Source organism: Manis javanica, chromosome X, assembly GCF_040802235.1.
Source record: "Manis javanica isolate MJ-LG chromosome X, MJ_LKY, whole genome shotgun sequence".
Lineage (NCBI taxonomy): Eukaryota > Metazoa > Chordata > Mammalia > Pholidota > Manidae > Manis > Manis javanica.
Window position 1 is genome coordinate 26140629 of NC_133174.1, and position 8594 is coordinate 26149222.

Genomic DNA, 8594 nt, shown 5'->3' on the forward strand with positions numbered 1-8594 from the left:
TGAATGAATACATCCCCTTCTTTTCATGAGCTAGCAAGTGCTGAATTTTACTGACCAAACAAATGGATGATTTTCATTAAAATGAACTGAGATCCTATTCTCTATTCTTTATACCATAACCAGTTGACAGTATATTACATACCAAGCTACAGTGAAAAGGGCTGGTCCCTTGTCAATGTTTCAATTTCAATCCCTCACATCCATGATTAGAAGAGGGAGACACAGAACAGATAAACTGTGATGCAAAAGAAGAATTTGAGAAAGGTAAAAGCACAGAGCTCAGCCCCAGGATTATAAAACTGACTGATGTGGGCCCAGTAAGGCACACATGAAATATTTCAAAACAATGACTTGACAATGTAGTTGAACAATAGAACACTATAAACCCATCCAGTAACTAAAGAGGAATACAAAGTTACATATTTTAAAGGATTTATTCTTGTACAAGAGAGTATGACAGTAGTAGGTATTCAGTGTAATGGGAAAGAAAAATAAAATATAACTTGATGTGGGCTATATAGTAGAAACACAAATACAATACAATATAATATAATACAATACAATATAATATATAATATAATATGATATAATATCATATAATGTAATAAATACAATATCATCAGTAATATAAATTAATATAACATAATAGATAATATAATGTAATTTAATGTAATGTAATATATGTAATATAATAAATAGAACTAATATAATATATGATAAATGATATAATTAATGTAAAGTAATGTAATATAATATATATGATATAATATAAAATAATATGTAATATAATACAATATAATATAATGTAATATAATAAATATAATATAATCAATATAATAAATATAAAATAACATAAAATAAAATAGAATAAAATAAAATAACATAATATATAATATAATATAATACAGAATAATAAAATATACTATAATATAAAATAATATAATGTAATGTAATGTAATATAATATATATATTATATAAACTATTATAATATAAACTATTATAATATAATATAGAATATAATAATATTATAATATAATATAATATAATATAATATAATATAAAATATAAAATATAAAATATAATACAATATAATATTGGGTCCCAATACCCAGATCTTGATTTCTAATACCATTTTCTAATAAAAGGGACAAGGGTTTTGGAGAAATGGCTGATTGTAGGTATGACTTAAGCAGGGAATATTTAAGATGAGCCTGGAAACAAAACGTAAAGAGTTGTGCCCTCAAACACACACACACACACACACACACACACAGATGTGGGCAGGTCAAAGGAGCACAGGAATCAACTAAAAGAGCTGACAATGGCCAAAGCTTAAAAAGTTTAGGCAACCAAAAATTTTAAAATGCATTGGATTATAGACATAAATATAAAACACACACCCATGAGTCCACAATTATACAAATGTTATTGTATAAATAAAAGTAGACAAATATCCCATTCAGAAGAATCCCAAATAATTTATGTAGATTATTTCACCTTTGAGGAGATGGACTCAACTTCCTTACTTCTTAAGTGTGGGCTGGTCACAGTAACTTCCTTCCAAAGAGGATGGTATGAAAAAGGGTAAAAAGACAAACTTTATAGTAGAAAAACCTGAAAAAACGCTATCTCATGGAGATGATCAAGGACAATATCAACAGTGAGATGTCATGTTGATAGAATGTACCCTTGATATCATGTAATGAGAATGGCATTTTACCTCTGATAAACCCCCCCTCACCCAAAAAAATCATAAACCCCATCTCACTGTAAGAAAAACATGAGACTGATCCCATATGAGGAGCATCCTACAAATCCCAGGACACTATCCCTGGAAATTGTCAAGAAAATAAATGATAAGTCTGAGAAAATGCCACAACCAAGAGGAAGCTAAAGAAACATCACAAATAAATGTAATGTGATATCCTACATGGCATTCTGGAACAAAGAAACGACAACTGGGAAAAACTGAAGAAATATGAGTAAAATCTGGAATTTAGTTAATAATAATGAATAGATAATTGGCTCATTATTTATGACAAATGTACCATAGGAATGTAAAATGTTAAGAGGGGAAATTGAATGTGAGGTATAAGGGAAGTGTCTAAACTATCTTTGCAAGTTTTCTATGAATCTAAAATCATTATAAAATAAAATTACATATAAATACATAATGCCATGGGAGCTCAGAAGAAACAGTGGCCATCTGTCTGGGGAGGGATCAGGGTAAAGAAAAGCTATTCCTTTTCTCCTTTTTTTCTACTGCAAGGTTGCGCCTTAGGTAAAACTTTCAGAGGTGGTAAACTTTGAGTTTGGTTTCTAAAGTGGAACTGGAGCTTGCTAGAGAGAGTGGGGAATTATAAGCAGCATGAATAGCAAGAATAGATGTTCAGAAAAAGGTGAGGACATGGGGTATTCAGACAAGGAGGGTAAATTCATGGCCACCAGATTGGTAAAGGCTACTATAAAGACAGAAAAATTTTTACTAGAATAAAAAAACTGCACACTATGATAAGGGGTTTAGATTTTATCCTGAAGACAACAGACTCAATGGAGATATTGAAGGAGAGATAGAGGCTATGTTTGTTTTAAGGACATTAGCCCTCCTAACACTAGTGGAGATGATGTGAGGAGAATTGGGAGGCTAGAATACATTTAAGGAGGCTTTTGTAGTTTTCTGAGTGGGAAATGCACAGGATACACAGGAGTACCAATGGGCTAGATTTGGAACTCATGTCATGAATAGTACTAATAAGATTTGGTGGCAACCTGGATGTCAAAGGTGAGAGAAGACAAGAGCTCAAGAAGATTCTGAATTCCCCAGGTTGGTTTACCAGGTGGACAGACCTGCAGCTGTCTAAGGGAAAATAAGGGACAATAATAGTTTATGACAATAAGAGTAGAGACCACAACAATTGGTAGATAGCCAGAAGGCTTACTTGATATGCATTTCAATTTTTCTCACCTTTATTTGTATGCCTCTATATTGGATAGACCTTATTTTATTCAATAAACATATGATTTCAATAAATAGTTTTTGAAGTGACCCCATTTGAAGAAAATAATCTTGTCTTGCCCAAGAATGTATGGACTTCCATGGAGGTCAAGTACTTTAGAATCCATGTGGTAGGACTTATGTAAGGGTTCATTAATTACAAACATTATTCCTACCCAATGCACAGCCTACCTCACCTACACAGGCAGTACAGTATCTTCGTTCAATTCTAGACCTGATTAAGTATGTGAGTTACTATCAATCATATCATTACTTGCTTCCAATTTACCATTTGCTACTTTATTTGTCAGTGTCTCACTTGTCTCATCTGGTAAATAGATCGACCTTCACAGGTTGTTGAGAGGATCACAGCATTGACAGGAACATACTAACTGCTCATTAAATATTAGCCATTTATTACTACTAGTATTAATCTTCCTTGAACTTTCTTTCATTAGGCAGAGATGAGAATTCCAGAAGTAAAATGTTTCTAAAAACAAATCGACAGACTTCTGACTCAAGATGGCGGCACGAGTAGGCAGGCGGAAATCTCCTCCCAAAACCATATATATTTTTGAAAATACAACAAACACAACTATTTCTAAAAGAGAGACCAGAGGATACAGTACAACAGCCAGGCTACATCTACGTCTGCGAGAACTCAGCATCTCATGAAGGGGGTAAGATACAAAGCCGTGACCCGGCAGGACCAAGCACTCCCCCCACCCCAGCTCACCATGGGGAGAAAAGGAGTCAGAGTGGGTAGGGAGTGGGAGCACAGGACTGCTAAATACCCAGCCCCATTCATCTGCACCAGGAGCCCAGACACACATTGTATGGTGTGCTGGATATTAGAGAAATGGAAGAATAGGGTCCAAGAAAGAGGCTGCGAGTGGGTCCCCACAGCTGGCTCCCCTGGGACAAAAGAAAAGTAGGTGCTTTTAAAAAGTCTAAAAGGGAAAAGAGCTCAACAGCTGAACAGAACCCTCCCGGCACACTCAGTCCACCAGGCTGGTAATCTTGAGGAACTTTGGGCCTCCTAACATCCTGGGGGATAAAGCGGCCCAAAAGTCCCTCACGGGGATAAGCAACCTGCCATTCATTCCACATGGCCAGCACTACAAGTACACTGGCTGACCCTCCACAACTGCTGAGAAGCCAGAAAACAGCCCCACCCACAGCAACCACACAGTCTCCTCCCAGCACGCAGCTAAACGGCACAGGCAGCGGAAGCTGGAGAAAGCTCTGGAAGGCACGAAGGGGTGCCAATCTCACAGGAGAACACACCCAGCACAACTGCGACCCACCACAGTGCTCTAGGCTAGCCTGAGGGCAGGCCCACCCATGGGAGCTCAGGAGATTGTCCCAGTCTGCTCCCGTTGTGCGGGTAACTGGCACAGGTGGCAGAGAAGGGCAAGGTGAACAACAAACAGGAAGGGACTTTGTTCTCCCAGCTGACACATGAGCCACCAGCCTGTGACCATTTCTATCACCAAGAAAAGGCAGAAGAATGTGGTCCAGTAAAAAATCACACAGACAACCCCAGAGACAGAACCTGGTGTGATAGATAAAACCAATCTTCCTCAAAAAGAAATTCAAATAAAAGTCATAACCATGCTGATGGACCTGCAGAGAAATATGCAAGTGCTAAGTTATGAAGTCAGGATGGAGATAACAGAAATGAAATAATCGATAGAGGGCTTAAGAGCAGACTGGACGAGGTGCAAGAGACTATTAATGGAATAAAAATCAGAGCAAAGGAATACAGAGAAGCTGAGGCAGAGATAAAAGGATCTCTAGGAATGAAATAATATTAAGAGGACTGTGTGACCAATCCAAGCAAAACATTATTCACACTATAAGGATACCAGAAGAAGAGAGAGAACAAGGGATATAAAGTGTCTTTGAAGAAATAATTGCTGAAAGCTTCCCCAAGCAAGGGAAGGAAATAGTCTTTCAGACCATGGAAACCCACGGATCTCCCAACACAAGGGACCCAAGGAGGAAAACACCAACACATATAATAATTAAAATGGCAATGATCAAAAAAAGGACAGAGTATTAAAAGCAGCCAGAGAGAGAAAAAGATTACCTACAAAGGCAAACCCATCAGGCTATCCTCAGACTTCTCAACAGAAACCTGACAGGCAAGAATAGAATGACATGATATATTTAATGCAATGAAACAGAAGATCCTTAAACAAAGAATACTGTAACTAGCATGATTATTATTTAAATTTGATGAGGGGATTAAACAATTTCCAGACAAACAAAAGTTGAGGGAATTTTCCTCCCACAAACTATCTCTACAAGGTATTTTAAAGGGACTGCTCTAGATGGAAGCACTCCTAAGACTAAATAGATGTGACCAGAAAAAATAAAATCACAGCAAAGAAAGCAGACCAACAAATACTAACTAAAGGCAAAAGATAAAATCAGCTATCCACAAACACAGTCAAAAGGAACACAAAAGAATACAGAATAAAACACCTAACATATAAAGAATGAAGGAGGAAGAATAAGAAGGGAGAGAAATAATCATCACACACTGTGTTTATAATAGCTTAATAAGAGAAATAAGTTAGATGGTTAGATAGTAAAGAAGCTACCCTTGAACCTTTGGTAACCACAAACTTAAAGCCTACAATGGCAATAAGTACATATCTTTCAATAATCACCCTAAATGTAAATGGACTGAATGCACCAATCAAAAGACTCAGAGTAATAGAATGGATAAAAAATCAAGACCCATTCATATGCTGCTTACAAGAGACCCACCTCAAACCCAAAGACATGCACAGACTAAAAGTCAAGGGATGGAAAGAGATATTTCATGCAAACAACCGGGAGAAAAAAGCAGGTGTTGCAGTACTTGTATCAGATAAAACGGACTTCAAAACAAAGAAAGTAACAAGAGATAAAGAAGGACATTACATAATGATAAAGGGATCAGTCCAACAAGAGGATATAACTATTATAAATATATATGGACCCAATACAGGAACACCAAAATATATGGAAGAAATACTAACAGAATTAAAGGAGGAAATAGAATTCAATGCATTCGTTCTAGGAGACTTTAACATATCACTCACTCCAAAGGATAGATCCACCGGACAGAAAATAAGTAAGGACACAGAGGCACTGAACAACACACTAGAACAGATGGACCTAACACACATCTACAGAATTCTACACCCAAAAGCAGCAGGATACACAATCTTCTCAAGTGCATATGGAACATTTTCCAGAATAGACCACATACTAGGCCACAAAAAGAGCCTCAGTAAATTCAAAAAGATTGAAATTCTACCAACCAACTTCTTAGACCACAAAGAGATAAAACTAGAAATAAATTGTACAAAGAAAGCAAAAAGGCTCACAAATACATAGAGGCTTAACAACATGCTCCTAATTAATCAATGGATCAATGATCAAATTAAAACAGAGATCAAGCAATATATGGAGAAAAATGTCAACAACAGCACAAAGCCCCAACTTCTGTGGGACACAGCGAAGGAAGTTCTAAGAGGAAAGTATATAGCAATCCAGGTCTATTTAAAGAAAGAAGAACAGTCCCAAATGAATAGTCTAAAGTAAAAATTATTGAAACTGTAAAAAGAAGAATAAATGAGGCTGAAATTCAGCAGAAAGAGGGAAGTAATAAACATCAGAGAAGAAACGAATAAAATTGAGAATAAAACAATAGAAAAAATCAATGAAACCAAGAGCTGGTTTTTTGAAAAAATAAAATAGATAAGCCCCTAGCCACACTTATTAAGAGAAAAAGAGAATCTACACACATCAACAGAATAAGAAATGAGAAAAGGGAAAAACACGACAGACCCCATAGAAGTACAAAAAATTATTAGAGAATACTATGAAAATTTATATGTCAACAAACTGGAAAACATACAGGAAATAGACAATTCCATAGAAAAATACAACCTTCCAAGACGGACCAAGGAAGAAACAGAAAATCTAAACAGACCAATTACCAAGAAAGAAATTGAAGCAGTAATAAAAAAACTACCCAAGATCAAAACCCCTCGTCCAGAAGGATTCACCACTGAATTTTATCAGACGTACTGAGAAGACATAATACCCATTCTCCTTAAAGTTTTCCAAAAAATAGAAGAAGTAATACTTCTAAACTCATTCTATGAAGCCAGCACCACTCTAATATCAAAACCAGGCAAAGACCCCACCAAAAAAGAAAATTACAGACCAATATCCTTGATGAACAAAGATGCAAAAATACTCAACAAAATATTAGCAAAGTGAATTCAAAAATACATCAAGAGGATCATACACCATGATCAAACGGGATTTATGTCAGGGATGCAAGGATGGTACATTGGAAAATCCATCAACATCATCCACCACATCAATAAAAAGAAGGAAAAAAACCACATGATCACTTCCATAGACGTTGAAAAAGCATTCAATAAAATTCAACATCCATTCATGATAAAAACAAAATGGGTATACAGGGCAACTACCTCAACATAATAAAGGCCATATATGACAAACCCACAGCGAACATCATACTTAACAGGAGAAGCTGAAAGATTTTCCTCTAAAATCGGGAACAAGACAGGGATGCTCACTATCCCCACTGTTATTCAACATAGTACTGGAGGTCCTAGCCATGGCAATCAGACAAAACAAAGAAATACAAGGCATGCAGATTGGTAAAGAAATCAAACTGTCACTATATGCAGATGACATGACATTGTACATAAAAAACCCTAAAGATTCCATTCCAAAACTACTAGAATATTTGAACTCAGCAAAATTGCAGGATACAAAATTAATACACAGAAATCTGTTGCTTTCCTATACACAGATGATGAACTAACAGGAAGAGAAATCAGGAAAACAATTCCATTCACAATTGCATCAAAAAGAATAAAACACCTAGGAATAAATCTAACCAACCAAGGAAGTGAAAGACCTATACCTTGAAAACTACAAGACACTCTTAAGAGAAATTAAAGAGGACACTAACAAATGGAAACTCATCCCATGCTCTTGGCTAGGAAGAATTAATATTGTCAAAATAGCCATCCTGCCTAAAGCAATGTACAGATTCAATGCAATGCCTATCAAAATACAAACAGCGTTCTTCAATGAACTGGAACAAACAGTTTTAAAATTCATATGGAACCACCGAAGACTCCGAATAACCAAAGAAATCCTGAGAAGGAAGTACAAAGCAGGGGGCATCTCGCTTCCCAACCTCAAGCTCTACTACAAAGCCACAGTAATCAAGACAATTTGGTACTGGCACAAGAACAGACCCAAAGACCAGTGGAACAGAATAGAGAGTCCAGATATTAACCCAAACATATACGGTCAATTAATATATGATAAAGGAGCCATGGACATACAATGGGGAAATGACAGTCTCTTCAACAGTTGGTGTTGGCAAAACTGGACAGCTATATGTAAGAGAATGAAACTGGATCATTGTATGACCCCAGACACAAAGTAAATTCAAAATGGATCAAAGACCTGAATGTAAGTCATGAAACCATAAAACTCTTAGAAAAAAACATAGGCAAAAAATTTTTGGACATAAACATGAGCAACTTC